Here is a 13,709-nt window from a genome sequence, read left to right on the forward strand (position 1 = left end):
GGGGCGCGAGAAAAACCCTTTAGAAGCTAGCGAGGAGGAGAAAACTTGCTGGAAAACCTTCGGGTCTGCGCGGCCCAAACAAAGACAGAGTGACAACACCGTGTCCATAACCGTGTTCCTTAAGGTATTTCAAACGCACCCCTGACAGCTCCGGGAAGCGCATTCGTAGCTCCATCGCCTCGTGTATTTAAGTTCCCTTCACTGAAGCGACACTGCACCTATTGCGCCAAGTGAACTGGGACCAATGTGCTTAGAAAGGTGGCACTCAGCGTAGAACTGGACACAACGGCTGATGACAGGTGTTTGAAAACGAGGCTCTCACGGAGAGCGCCAAATGCGTGGCCTGCGAGTATTTTGTCCGCTTGCTTCTGAATTTGGAGGCCCTTGTGGCCCTTGCAGGCCTACGTAGAGAAGCCAAGAGTAGAACCCCTGACAAAAAGGGAAAAAAAAAAAAAAAAAAAAAAAACAGAGATCTTAGGACGAGAGATAGAAAGATGGGCCCCGTCATAAGTTTCACTGACCACGGGGAGTGGAGAGGGGCGGGTCCCCCTCCTGGGTCTGGAGAGCTCCACCTGGAGCAAGAAGATGAAAGCGCCCTGGCCCGGCGACAGGGGGCGGGTGACGGGTGGGCTGGGGGCCGAAGGAGAGGCCTTCCAAAAAGCCTACAGCACCCGGTATTCCCAGGCGGTCTCCCATCCAAGTACTAACCAGGCCCGACCCTGCTTAGCTTCCGAGATCAGACGAGATCGGGCGCGTTCAGGGTGGTATGGCCGTAGACGCGGGAGGCGGCTTCCAGAGGCCTCAAGAGCCTGTGCCTCGCCTCCAGGCCCCTCTCCCCTGGCGGCGCCCGGCCGGCCGCGCCCCTCTCTGGGACGCTGCCCCCGAGCCCTCCACCTGCCCCCTGCCCCACCTGCTCAGGTTCCAGCGGGCAGGGCCAAGGCACCTCCCCCGGAGGGGACGTTTCCTCCCTGCCTAGCTGAAGAAAGAGCCTGCCCTGCCCGATGGGGAGCACAGAGACCCCAACCGCCACCACCACCACCCCCACCAGCACCACCAGCACCACGACCACCGCCACCACCATGTAGGCGGCCGGGGAGGGGTCGGGGACGGCGGGGAAGGGGCAGGGGCGGCGGCGGCCTTCCCCGGCCCCTGCCCCCAAGGCGCGGGGCTGCGGCTACCGAGGCCGGCCTCACAGGGCCTCTGGGTCGGGGCCAGGGGCCGTGGTCTGGGGGCCGGGGGCCGTGGTGAGGGTCGGCGGTGGGCGGGGGGGGCCTTCCCTCTCTCTGTCCCGGGGGCTCGGGCCCCCTACGACGACTGGGGACCTCCTCTCTCGCGAGCGAGTCTGGGAGACACGGCACCTCTTAACCAAGAGGTGCCCGGAGGCGGCGCGGATTCCCCTATGGCCCGGGCGGTGGCCTCCGCGGCGCCGGGGCAGGAGGGTGGTGCGGGGGGTGGGGGCTGGGGGTGGGGGGCGAGTCGGGAGGAGCTGGTCACCGTCCTGGGCAGGGGGTGGGGGTGGCGGGGTCCCGCAAGGAGCAGGAAGAGGAAAGCAGCCGAGCCGGCGGCTGCGGGCAAAAGGACGAAGCGGCCAAAAAGCCTACAGCACCCGGTATTCCCAGGCGGTCTCCCATCCAAGTACTAACCAGGCCCGACCCTGCTTAGCTTCCGAGGTCAGACGAGATCGGGCGCGTTCAGGGTGGTATGGCCGTAGACGCGGGAGGCGGCTTCCAGAGGCCTCAAGAGCCTGTGCCTCGCCTCCAGGCCCCTCTCCCCTGGGGCGCGCGGCTGGGCCGCGCCCCTCTCTGTGAGCTGCGACACCCCCGTCCCGCCCCCACCCCCGCTGAGCCCTCCACCTGCCCCCTGCCCCACCTGCGCAGGTTCCAGCGGGCAGGGCGAAGGCACCTGCGTCGCACAGGGTGACGTTTCCTCCCCGCCGAGCTGAAGTAGGGACGTGCCCTGCCCCGGTGGGGGTGGGTGGCGTGGACAGAGCCCCCACCCCGTAGGATCGCGAGGAGGGGGCGTGGAGGGCGGTAACGGGGCCCTGGCGGCAGCGGCCTTCCCAGGCACCTCCCCCCAGGGGGCGCTGCTGGGGCTGCCGGGGCCGGCCTCGGATCGTTTTGCTTCCAGTGAAGCACGCTTCGTATACGTTTTGTTTTCTTCATCACCTCTTTTTATTGTGGTTCCATTAGACAGACGTGCCCCGCAGCCTCCCCCACGGCCCCACGGCGGGCTGCCGCCCGCCTCCACCCCCGCCCAAACACACACCTATGTGTGGCATAGGTTTCTGACCCCACGTTCTCAGATCTCAGACACCGTCGTCATCTTGCGTGTGTGTCCGCCGCGCGCGTGTGTGCGTTTAAGTGGTCTCGGCGGGCATTTCCACGGCTCGCACGATACATGTATTCCACGAAGGAATGCAGAGACAAGGATGCCTCACAGTTAAGACCGAACCCCAACGCGGCTACGCACTGACAATGCACTGCGCTCAGAGTCATTTTCACGTACGAGCTTCCAAACTCCCTACCAGTCAGTAAAGTCACTTTCCCGCCGTTACTAACGGGGTCGGGGTGGGGGTCGGGGGTGGGGGCGCGAGAAAAACCCTTTAGAAGCTAGCGAGGAGGAGAAAACTTGCTGGAAAACCTTCGGGTCTGCGCGGCCCAAACAAAGACAGAGTGACAACACCGTGTCCATAACCGTGTTCCTTAAGGTATTTCAAACGCACCCCTGACAGCTCCGGGAAGCGCATTCGTAGCTCCATCGCCTCGTGTATTTAAGTTCCCTTCACTGAAGCGACACTGCACCTATTGCGCCAAGTGAACTGGGACCAATGTGCTTAGAAAGGTGGCACTCAGCGTAGAACTGGACACAACGGCTGATGACAGGTGTTTGAAAACGAGGCTCTCACGGAGAGCGCCAAATGCGTGGCCTGCGAGTATTTTGTCCGCTTGCTTCTGAATTTGGAGGCCCTTGTGGCCCTTGCAGGCCTACGTAGAGAAGCCAAGAGTAGAACCCCTGACAAAAAGGGAAAAAAAAAAAAAAAAAAAAAAGAGATCTTAGGACGAGAGATAGAAAGATGGGCCCCGTCATAAGTTTCACTGACCACGGGGAGTGGAGAGGGGCGGGTCCCCCTCCTGGGTCTGGAGAGCTCCACCTGGAGCAAGAAGATGAAAGCGCCCTGGCCCGGCGACAGGGGGCGGGTGACGGGTGGGCTGGGGGCCGAAGGAGAGGCCTTCCAAAAAGCCTACAGCACCCGGTATTCCCAGGCGGTCTCCCATCCAAGTACTAACCAGGCCCGACCCTGCTTAGCTTCCGAGATCAGACGAGATCGGGCGCGTTCAGGGTGGTATGGCCGTAGACGCAGGAGGCGGCTTCCAGAGGCCTCAAGAGCCTGTGCCTCGCCTCCAGGCCCCTCTCCCCTGGCGGCGCCCGGCCGGCCGCGCCCCTCTCTGGGACGCTGCCCCCGAGCCCTCCACCTGCCCCCTGCCCCACCTGCTCAGGTTCCAGCGGGCAGGGCCAAGGCACCTCCCCCGGAGGGGACGTTTCCTCCCTGCCTAGCTGAAGAAAGAGCCTGCCCTGCCCGATGGGGAGCACAGAGACCCCAACCACCACCACCACCACCCCCACCAGCACCACCAGCACCACGACCACCGCCACCACCATGTAGGCGGCCGGGGAGGGGTCGGGGACGGCGGGGAAGGGGCAGGGGCGGCGGCGGCCTTCCCCGGCCCCTGCCCCCAAGGCGCGGGGCTGCGGCTACCGAGGCCGGCCTCACAGGGCCTCTGGGTCGGGGCCAGGGGCCGTGGTCTGGGGGCCGGGGGCCGTGGTGAGGGTCGGCGGTGGGCGGGGGGGGCCTTCCCTCTCTCTGTCCCGGGGGCTCGGGCCCCCTACGACGACTGGGGACCTCCTCTCTCGCGAGCGAGTCTGGGAGACACGGCACCTCTTAACCAAGAGGTGCCCGGAGGCGGCGCGGATTCCCCTATGGCCCGGGCGGTGGCCTCCGCGGCGCCGGGGCAGGAGGGTGGTGCGGGGGGTGGGGGCTGGGGGTGGGGGGCGAGTCGGGAGGAGCTGGTCACCGTCCTGGGCAGGGGGTGGGGGTGGCGGGGTCCCGCAAGGAGCAGGAAGAGGAAAGCAGCCGAGCCGGCGGCTGCGGGCAAAAGGACGAAGCGGCCAAAAAGCCTACAGCACCCGGTATTCCCAGGCGGTCTCCCATCCAAGTACTAACCAGGCCCGACCCTGCTTAGCTTCCGAGGTCAGACGAGATCGGGCGCGTTCAGGGTGGTATGGCCGTAGACGCGGGAGGCGGCTTCCAGAGGCCTCAAGAGCCTGTGCCTCGCCTCCAGGCCCCTCTCCCCTGGGGCGCGCGGCTGGGCCGCGCCCCTCTCTGTGAGCTGCGACACCCCCGTCCCGCCCCCACCCCCGCTGAGCCCTCCACCTGCCCCCTGCCCCACCTGCGCAGGTTCCAGCGGGCAGGGCGAAGGCACCTGCGTCGCACAGGGTGACGTTTCCTCCCCGCCGAGCTGAAGTAGGGACGTGCCCTGCCCCGGTGGGGGTGGGTGGCGTGGACAGAGCCCCCACCCCGTAGGATCGCGAGGAGGGGGCGTGGAGGGCGGTAACGGGGCCCTGGCGGCAGCGGCCTTCCCAGGCACCTCCCCCCAGGGGGCGCTGCTGGGGCTGCCGGGGCCGGCCTCGGATCGTTTTGCTTCCAGTGAAGCACGCTTCGTATACGTTTTGTTTTCTTCATCACCTCTTTTTATTGTGGTTCCATTAGACAGACGTGCCCCGCAGCCTCCCCCACGGCCCCACGGCGGGCTGCCGCCCGCCTCCACCCCCGCCCAAACACACACCTATGTGTGGCATAGGTTTCTGACCCCACGTTCTCAGATCTCAGACACCGTCGTCATCTTGCGTGTGTGTCCGCCGCGCGCGTGTGTGCGTTTAAGTGGTCTCGGCGGGCATTTCCACGGCTCGCACGATACATGTATTCCACGAAGGAATGCAGAGACAAGGATGCCTCACAGTTAAGACCGAACCCCAACGCGGCTACGCACTGACAATGCACTGCGCTCAGAGTCATTTTCACGTACGAGCTTCCAAACTCCCTACCAGTCAGTAAAGTCACTTTCCCGCCGTTACTAACGGGGTCGGGGTGGGGGTCGGGGGTGGGGGCGCGAGAAAAACCCTTTAGAAGCTAGCGAGGAGGAGAAAACTTGCTGGAAAACCTTCGGGTCTGCGCGGCCCAAACAAAGACAGAGTGACAACACCGTGTCCATAACCGTGTTCCTTAAGGTATTTCAAACGCACCCCTGACAGCTCCGGGAAGCGCATTCGTAGCTCCATCGCCTCGTGTATTTAAGTTCCCTTCACTGAAGCGACACTGCACCTATTGCGCCAAGTGAACTGGGACCAATGTGCTTAGAAAGGTGGCACTCAGCGTAGAACTGGACACAACGGCTGATGACAGGTGTTTGAAAACGAGGCTCTCACGGAGAGCGCCAAATGCGTGGCCTGCGAGTATTTTGTCCGCTTGCTTCTGAATTTGGAGGCCCTTGTGGCCCTTGCAGGCCTACGTAGAGAAGCCAAGAGTAGAACCCCTGACAAAAAGGGAAAAAAAAAAAAAAAAAAAAAAAAACAGAGATCTTAGGACGAGAGATAGAAAGATGGGCCCCGTCATAAGTTTCACTGACCACGGGGAGTGGAGAGGGGCGGGTCCCCCTCCTGGGTCTGGAGAGCTCCACCTGGAGCAAGAAGATGAAAGCGCCCTGGCCCGGCGACAGGGGGCGGGTGACGGGTGGGCTGGGGGCCGAAGGAGAGGCCTTCCAAAAAGCCTACAGCACCCGGTATTCCCAGGCGGTCTCCCATCCAAGTACTAACCAGGCCCGACCCTGCTTAGCTTCCGAGATCAGACGAGATCGGGCGCGTTCAGGGTGGTATGGCCGTAGACGCAGGAGGCGGCTTCCAGAGGCCTCAAGAGCCTGTGCCTCGCCTCCAGGCCCCTCTCCCCTGGCGGCGCCCGGCCGGCCGCGCCCCTCTCTGGGACGCTGCCCCCGAGCCCTCCACCTGCCCCCTGCCCCACCTGCTCAGGTTCCAGCGGGCAGGGCCAAGGCACCTCCCCCGGAGGGGACGTTTCCTCCCTGCCTAGCTGAAGAAAGAGCCTGCCCTGCCCGATGGGGAGCACAGAGACCCCAACCGCCACCACCACCACCCCCACCAGCACCACCAGCACCACGACCACCGCCACCACCATGTAGGCGGCCGGGGAGGGGTCGGGGACGGCGGGGAAGGGGCAGGGGCGGCGGCGGCCTTCCCCGGCCCCTGCCCCCAAGGCGCGGGGCTGCGGCTACCGAGGCCGGCCTCACAGGGCCTCTGGGTCGGGGCCAGGGGCCGTGGTCTGGGGGCCGGGGGCCGTGGTGAGGGTCGGCGGTGGGCGGGGGGGGCCTTCCCTCTCTCTGTCCCGGGGGCTCGGGCCCCCTACGACGACTGGGGACCTCCTCTCTCGCGAGCGAGTCTGGGAGACACGGCACCTCTTAACCAAGAGGTGCCCGGAGGCGGCGCGGATTCCCCTATGGCCCGGGCGGTGGCCTCCGCGGCGCCGGGGCAGGAGGGTGGTGCGGGGGGTGGGGGCTGGGGGTGGGGGGCGAGTCGGGAGGAGCTGGTCACCGTCCTGGGCAGGGGGTGGGGGTGGCGGGGTCCCGCAAGGAGCAGGAAGAGGAAAGCAGCCGAGCCGGCGGCTGCGGGCAAAAGGACGAAGCGGCCAAAAAGCCTACAGCACCCGGTATTCCCAGGCGGTCTCCCATCCAAGTACTAACCAGGCCCGACCCTGCTTAGCTTCCGAGGTCAGACGAGATCGGGCGCGTTCAGGGTGGTATGGCCGTAGACGCGGGAGGCGGCTTCCAGAGGCCTCAAGAGCCTGTGCCTCGCCTCCAGGCCCCTCTCCCCTGGGGCGCGCGGCTGGGCCGCGCCCCTCTCTGTGAGCTGCGACACCCCCGTCCCGCCCCCACCCCCGCTGAGCCCTCCACCTGCCCCCTGCCCCACCTGCGCAGGTTCCAGCGGGCAGGGCGAAGGCACCTGCGTCGCACAGGGTGACGTTTCCTCCCCGCCGAGCTGAAGTAGGGACGTGCCCTGCCCCGGTGGGGGTGGGTGGCGTGGACAGAGCCCCCACCCCGTAGGATCGCGAGGAGGGGGCGTGGAGGGCGGTAACGGGGCCCTGGCGGCAGCGGCCTTCCCAGGCACCTCCCCCCAGGGGGCGCTGCTGGGGCTGCCGGGGCCGGCCTCGGATCGTTTTGCTTCCAGTGAAGCACGCTTCGTATACGTTTTGTTTTCTTCATCACCTCTTTTTATTGTGGTTCCATTAGACAGACGTGCCCCGCAGCCTCCCCCACGGCCCCACGGCGGGCTGCCGCCCGCCTCCACCCCCGCCCAAACACACACCTATGTGTGGCATAGGTTTCTGACCCCACGTTCTCAGATCTCAGACACCGTCGTCATCTTGCGTGTGTGTCCGCCGCGCGCGTGTGTGCGTTTAAGTGGTCTCGGCGGGCATTTCCACGGCTCGCACGATACATGTATTCCACGAAGGAATGCAGAGACAAGGATGCCTCACAGTTAAGACCGAACCCCAACGCGGCTACGCACTGACAATGCACTGCGCTCAGAGTCATTTTCACGTACGAGCTTCCAAACTCCCTACCAGTCAGTAAAGTCACTTTCCCGCCGTTACTAACGGGGTCGGGGTGGGGGTCGGGGGTGGGGGCGCGAGAAAAACCCTTTAGAAGCTAGCGAGGAGGAGAAAACTTGCTGGAAAACCTTCGGGTCTGCGCGGCCCAAACAAAGACAGAGTGACAACACCGTGTCCATAACCGTGTTCCTTAAGGTATTTCAAACGCACCCCTGACAGCTCCGGGAAGCGCATTCGTAGCTCCATCGCCTCGTGTATTTAAGTTCCCTTCACTGAAGCGACACTGCACCTATTGCGCCAAGTGAACTGGGACCAATGTGCTTAGAAAGGTGGCACTCAGCGTAGAACTGGACACAACGGCTGATGACAGGTGTTTGAAAACGAGGCTCTCACGGAGAGCGCCAAATGCGTGGCCTGCGAGTATTTTGTCCGCTTGCTTCTGAATTTGGAGGCCCTTGTGGCCCTTGCAGGCCTACGTAGAGAAGCCAAGAGTAGAACCCCTGACAAAAAGGGAAAAAAAAAAAAAAAAAAAAAAGAGATCTTAGGACGAGAGATAGAAAGATGGGCCCCGTCATAAGTTTCACTGACCACGGGGAGTGGAGAGGGGCGGGTCCCCCTCCTGGGTCTGGAGAGCTCCACCTGGAGCAAGAAGATGAAAGCGCCCTGGCCCGGCGACAGGGGGCGGGTGACGGGTGGGCTGGGGGCCGAAGGAGAGGCCTTCCAAAAAGCCTACAGCACCCGGTATTCCCAGGCGGTCTCCCATCCAAGTACTAACCAGGCCCGACCCTGCTTAGCTTCCGAGATCAGACGAGATCGGGCGCGTTCAGGGTGGTATGGCCGTAGACGCAGGAGGCGGCTTCCAGAGGCCTCAAGAGCCTGTGCCTCGCCTCCAGGCCCCTCTCCCCTGGCGGCGCCCGGCCGGCCGCGCCCCTCTCTGGGACGCTGCCCCCGAGCCCTCCACCTGCCCCCTGCCCCACCTGCTCAGGTTCCAGCGGGCAGGGCCAAGGCACCTCCCCCGGAGGGGACGTTTCCTCCCTGCCTAGCTGAAGAAAGAGCCTGCCCTGCCCGATGGGGAGCACAGAGACCCCAACCACCACCACCACCACCCCCACCAGCACCACCAGCACCACGACCACCGCCACCACCATGTAGGCGGCCGGGGAGGGGTCGGGGACGGCGGGGAAGGGGCAGGGGCGGCGGCGGCCTTCCCCGGCCCCTGCCCCCAAGGCGCGGGGCTGCGGCTACCGAGGCCGGCCTCACAGGGCCTCTGGGTCGGGGCCAGGGGCCGTGGTCTGGGGGCCGGGGGCCGTGGTGAGGGTCGGCGGTGGGCGGGGGGGGCCTTCCCTCTCTCTGTCCCGGGGGCTCGGGCCCCCTACGACGACTAGGGACCTCCTCTCTCGCGAGCGAGTCTGGGAGACACGGCACCTCTTAACCAAGAGGTGCCCGGAGGCGGCGCGGATTCCCCTATGGCCCGGGCGGTGGCCTCCGCGGCGCCGGGGCAGGAGGGTGGTGCGGGGGGTGGGGGCTGGGGGTGGGGGGCGAGTCGGGAGGAGCTGGTCACCGTCCTGGGCAGGGGGTGGGGGTGGCGGGGTCCCGCAAGGAGCAGGAAGAGGAAAGCAGCCGAGCCGGCGGCTGCGGGCAAAAGGACGAAGCGGCCAAAAAGCCTACAGCACCCGGTATTCCCAGGCGGTCTCCCATCCAAGTACTAACCAGGCCCGACCCTGCTTAGCTTCCGAGGTCAGACGAGATCGGGCGCGTTCAGGGTGGTATGGCCGTAGACGCGGGAGGCGGCTTCCAGAGGCCTCAAGAGCCTGTGCCTCGCCTCCAGGCCCCTCTCCCCTGGCGGCGCCCGGCCGGCCGCGCCCCTCTCTGGGACGCTGCCCCCGAGCCCTCCACCTGCCCCCTGCCCCACCTGCTCAGGTTCCAGCGGGCAGGGCCAAGGCACCTCCCCCGGAGGGGACGTTTCCTCCCTGCCTAGCTGAAGAAAGAGCCTGCCCTGCCCGATGGGGAGCACAGAGACCCCAACCACCACCACCACCACCCCCACCAGCACCACCAGCACCACGACCACCGCCACCACCATGTAGGCGGCCGGGGAGGGGTCGGGGACGGCGGGGAAGGGGCAGGGGCGGCGGCGGCCTTCCCCGGCCCCTGCCCCCAAGGCGCGGGGCTGCGGCTACCGAGGCCGGCCTCACAGGGCCTCTGGGTCGGGGCCAGGGGCCGTGGTCTGGGGGCCGGGGGCCGTGGTGAGGGTCGGCGGTGGGCGGGGGGGGCCTTCCCTCTCTCTGTCCCGGGGGCTCGGGCCCCCTACGACGACTGGGGACCTCCTCTCTCGCGAGCGAGTCTGGGAGACACGGCACCTCTTAACCAAGAGGTGCCCGGAGGCGGCGCGGATTCCCCTATGGCCCGGGCGGTGGCCTCCGCGGCGCCGGGGCAGGAGGGTGGTGCGGGGGGTGGGGGCTGGGGGTGGGGGGCGAGTCGGGAGGAGCTGGTCACCGTCCTGGGCAGGGGGTGGGGGTGGCGGGGTCCCGCAAGGAGCAGGAAGAGGAAAGCAGCCGAGCCGGCGGCTGCGGGCAAAAGGACGAAGCGGCCAAAAAGCCTACAGCACCCGGTATTCCCAGGCGGTCTCCCATCCAAGTACTAACCAGGCCCGACCCTGCTTAGCTTCCGAGGTCAGACGAGATCGGGCGCGTTCAGGGTGGTATGGCCGTAGACGCGGGAGGCGGCTTCCAGAGGCCTCAAGAGCCTGTGCCTCGCCTCCAGGCCCCTCTCCCCTGGGGCGCGCGGCTGGGCCGCGCCCCTCTCTGTGAGCTGCGACACCCCCGTCCCGCCCCCACCCCCGCTGAGCCCTCCACCTGCCCCCTGCCCCACCTGCGCAGGTTCCAGCGGGCAGGGCGAAGGCACCTGCGTCGCACAGGGTGACGTTTCCTCCCCGCCGAGCTGAAGTAGGGACGTGCCCTGCCCCGGTGGGGGTGGGTGGCGTGGACAGAGCCCCCACCCCGTAGGATCGCGAGGAGGGGGCGTGGAGGGCGGTAACGGGGCCCTGGCGGCAGCGGCCTTCCCAGGCACCTCCCCCCAGGGGGCGCTGCTGGGGCTGCCGGGGCCGGCCTCGGATCGTTTTGCTTCCAGTGAAGCACGCTTCGTATACGTTTTGTTTTCTTCATCACCTCTTTTTATTGTGGTTCCATTAGACAGACGTGCCCCGCAGCCTCCCCCACGGCCCCACGGCGGGCTGCCGCCCGCCTCCACCCCCGCCCAAACACACACCTATGTGTGGCATAGGTTTCTGACCCCACGTTCTCAGATCTCAGACACCGTCGTCATCTTGCGTGTGTGTCCGCCGCGCGCGTGTGTGCGTTTAAGTGGTCTCGGCGGGCATTTCCACGGCTCGCACGATACATGTATTCCACGAAGGAATGCAGAGACAAGGATGCCTCACAGTTAAGACCGAACCCCAACGCGGCTACGCACTGACAATGCACTGCGCTCAGAGTCATTTTCACGTACGAGCTTCCAAACTCCCTACCAGTCAGTAAAGTCACTTTCCCGCCGTTACTAACGGGGTCGGGGTGGGGGTCGGGGGTGGGGGCGCGAGAAAAACCCTTTAGAAGCTAGCGAGGAGGAGAAAACTTGCTGGAAAACCTTCGGGTCTGCGCGGCCCAAACAAAGACAGAGTGACAACACCGTGTCCATAACCGTGTTCCTTAAGGTATTTCAAACGCACCCCTGACAGCTCCGGGAAGCGCATTCGTAGCTCCATCGCCTCGTGTATTTAAGTTCCCTTCACTGAAGCGACACTGCACCTATTGCGCCAAGTGAACTGGGACCAATGTGCTTAGAAAGGTGGCACTCAGCGTAGAACTGGACACAACGGCTGATGACAGGTGTTTGAAAACGAGGCTCTCACGGAGAGCGCCAAATGCGTGGCCTGCGAGTATTTTGTCCGCTTGCTTCTGAATTTGGAGGCCCTTGTGGCCCTTGCAGGCCTACGTAGAGAAGCCAAGAGTAGAACCCCTGACAAAAAGGGAAAAAAAAAAAAAAAAAAAAAAGAGATCTTAGGACGAGAGATAGAAAGATGGGCCCCGTCATAAGTTTCACTGACCACGGGGAGTGGAGAGGGGCGGGTCCCCCTCCTGGGTCTGGAGAGCTCCACCTGGAGCAAGAAGATGAAAGCGCCCTGGCCCGGCGACAGGGGGCGGGTGACGGGTGGGCTGGGGGCCGAAGGAGAGGCCTTCCAAAAAGCCTACAGCACCCGGTATTCCCAGGCGGTCTCCCATCCAAGTACTAACCAGGCCCGACCCTGCTTAGCTTCCGAGATCAGACGAGATCGGGCGCGTTCAGGGTGGTATGGCCGTAGACGCAGGAGGCGGCTTCCAGAGGCCTCAAGAGCCTGTGCCTCGCCTCCAGGCCCCTCTCCCCTGGCGGCGCCCGGCCGGCCGCGCCCCTCTCTGGGACGCTGCCCCCGAGCCCTCCACCTGCCCCCTGCCCCACCTGCTCAGGTTCCAGCGGGCAGGGCCAAGGCACCTCCCCCGGAGGGGACGTTTCCTCCCTGCCTAGCTGAAGAAAGAGCCTGCCCTGCCCGATGGGGAGCACAGAGACCCCAACCACCACCACCACCACCCCCACCAGCACCACCAGCACCACGACCACCGCCACCACCATGTAGGCGGCCGGGGAGGGGTCGGGGACGGCGGGGAAGGGGCAGGGGCGGCGGCGGCCTTCCCCGGCCCCTGCCCCCAAGGCGCGGGGCTGCGGCTACCGAGGCCGGCCTCACAGGGCCTCTGGGTCGGGGCCAGGGGCCGTGGTCTGGGGGCCGGGGGCCGTGGTGAGGGTCGGCGGTGGGCGGGGGGGGCCTTCCCTCTCTCTGTCCCGGGGGCTCGGGCCCCCTACGACGACTAGGGACCTCCTCTCTCGCGAGCGAGTCTGGGAGACACGGCACCTCTTAACCAAGAGGTGCCCGGAGGCGGCGCGGATTCCCCTATGGCCCGGGCGGTGGCCTCCGCGGCGCCGGGGCAGGAGGGTGGTGCGGGGGGTGGGGGCTGGGGGTGGGGGGCGAGTCGGGAGGAGCTGGTCACCGTCCTGGGCAGGGGGTGGGGGTGGCGGGGTCCCGCAAGGAGCAGGAAGAGGAAAGCAGCCGAGCCGGCGGCTGCGGGCAAAAGGACGAAGCGGCCAAAAAGCCTACAGCACCCGGTATTCCCAGGCGGTCTCCCATCCAAGTACTAACCAGGCCCGACCCTGCTTAGCTTCCGAGGTCAGACGAGATCGGGCGCGTTCAGGGTGGTATGGCCGTAGACGCGGGAGGCGGCTTCCAGAGGCCTCAAGAGCCTGTGCCTCGCCTCCAGGCCCCTCTCCCCTGGCGGCGCCCGGCCGGCCGCGCCCCTCTCTGGGACGCTGCCCCCGAGCCCTCCACCTGCCCCCTGCCCCACCTGCTCAGGTTCCAGCGGGCAGGGCCAAGGCACCTCCCCCGGAGGGGACGTTTCCTCCCTGCCTAGCTGAAGAAAGAGCCTGCCCTGCCCGATGGGGAGCACAGAGACCCCAACCACCACCACCACCACCCCCACCAGCACCACCAGCACCACGACCACCGCCACCACCATGTAGGCGGCCGGGGAGGGGGTCGGGGACGGCGGGGAAGGGGCAGGGGCGGCGGCGGCCTTCCCCGGCCCCTGCCCCCAAGGCGCGGGGCTGCGGCTACCGAGGCCGGCCTCACAGGGCCTCTGGGTCGGGGCCAGGGGCCGTGGTCTGGGGGCCGGGGGCCGTGGTGAGGGTCGGCGGTGGGCGGGGGGGGCCTTCCCTCTCTCTGTCCCGGGGGCTCGGGCCCCCTACGACGACTGGGGACCTCCTCTCTCGCGAGCGAGTCTGGGAGACACGGCACCTCTTAACCAAGAGGTGCCCGGAGGCGGCGCGGATTCCCCTATGGCCCGGGCGGTGGCCTCCGCGGCGCCGGGGCAGGAGGGTGGTGCGGGGGGTGGGGGCTGGGGGTGGGGGGCGAGTCGGGAGGAGCTGGTCACCGTCCTGGGCAGGGGGTGGGGGT

The 13,709-nt window shown here is 66.3% G+C and overlaps 11 non-coding genes across 11 annotated transcripts; all 11 read right to left on the minus strand.

Annotated features, from left to right (window-relative positions):
* Positions 1–659: 659 nt before the first annotated feature.
* Positions 660–778, minus strand: LOC149992590 (5S ribosomal RNA). Its single transcript, XR_016508392.1, has one exon. It is a non-coding gene; the product is annotated as a 5S ribosomal RNA (ribosomal RNA).
* An 816-nt stretch (positions 779–1,594) lies between these two features.
* On the minus strand, positions 1,595–1,713 carry LOC149992591 (5S ribosomal RNA). Its single transcript, XR_016508422.1, has one exon. It is a non-coding gene; the product is annotated as a 5S ribosomal RNA (ribosomal RNA).
* Positions 1,714–3,238: 1,525 nt separating this feature from the next.
* Positions 3,239–3,357, minus strand: LOC149992592 (5S ribosomal RNA). Its single transcript, XR_016508393.1, has one exon. It is a non-coding gene; the product is annotated as a 5S ribosomal RNA (ribosomal RNA).
* An 816-nt stretch (positions 3,358–4,173) lies between these two features.
* Positions 4,174–4,292, minus strand: LOC149992593 (5S ribosomal RNA). The gene has a single exon (XR_016508424.1). It is a non-coding gene; the product is annotated as a 5S ribosomal RNA (ribosomal RNA).
* Positions 4,293–5,822: 1,530 nt separating this feature from the next.
* On the minus strand, positions 5,823–5,941 carry LOC149992594 (5S ribosomal RNA). The gene has a single exon (XR_016508394.1). It is a non-coding gene; the product is annotated as a 5S ribosomal RNA (ribosomal RNA).
* An 816-nt stretch (positions 5,942–6,757) lies between these two features.
* Positions 6,758–6,876, minus strand: LOC149992595 (5S ribosomal RNA). Its single transcript, XR_016508425.1, has one exon. It is a non-coding gene; the product is annotated as a 5S ribosomal RNA (ribosomal RNA).
* Positions 6,877–8,401: 1,525 nt separating this feature from the next.
* On the minus strand, positions 8,402–8,520 carry LOC149992596 (5S ribosomal RNA). Its single transcript, XR_016508396.1, has one exon. It is a non-coding gene; the product is annotated as a 5S ribosomal RNA (ribosomal RNA).
* An 816-nt stretch (positions 8,521–9,336) lies between these two features.
* LOC149992597 (5S ribosomal RNA) lies at positions 9,337–9,455 on the minus strand. Its single transcript, XR_016508426.1, has one exon. It is a non-coding gene; the product is annotated as a 5S ribosomal RNA (ribosomal RNA).
* Positions 9,456–10,271: 816 nt separating this feature from the next.
* LOC149992598 (5S ribosomal RNA) lies at positions 10,272–10,390 on the minus strand. Its single transcript, XR_016508427.1, has one exon. It is a non-coding gene; the product is annotated as a 5S ribosomal RNA (ribosomal RNA).
* A 1,525-nt stretch (positions 10,391–11,915) lies between these two features.
* On the minus strand, positions 11,916–12,034 carry LOC149992599 (5S ribosomal RNA). Its single transcript, XR_016508397.1, has one exon. It is a non-coding gene; the product is annotated as a 5S ribosomal RNA (ribosomal RNA).
* Positions 12,035–12,850: 816 nt separating this feature from the next.
* On the minus strand, positions 12,851–12,969 carry LOC149992600 (5S ribosomal RNA). The gene has a single exon (XR_016508428.1). It is a non-coding gene; the product is annotated as a 5S ribosomal RNA (ribosomal RNA).
* Positions 12,970–13,709: the final 740 nt, after the last annotated feature.

This window comes from Furipterus horrens, unplaced genomic scaffold, assembly GCF_987537825.1.
Source record: "Furipterus horrens unplaced genomic scaffold, mFurHor1.1.pri manual_scaffold_15, whole genome shotgun sequence".
In the NCBI taxonomy this organism is placed as follows: Eukaryota; Metazoa; Chordata; class Mammalia; order Chiroptera; family Furipteridae; genus Furipterus; species Furipterus horrens.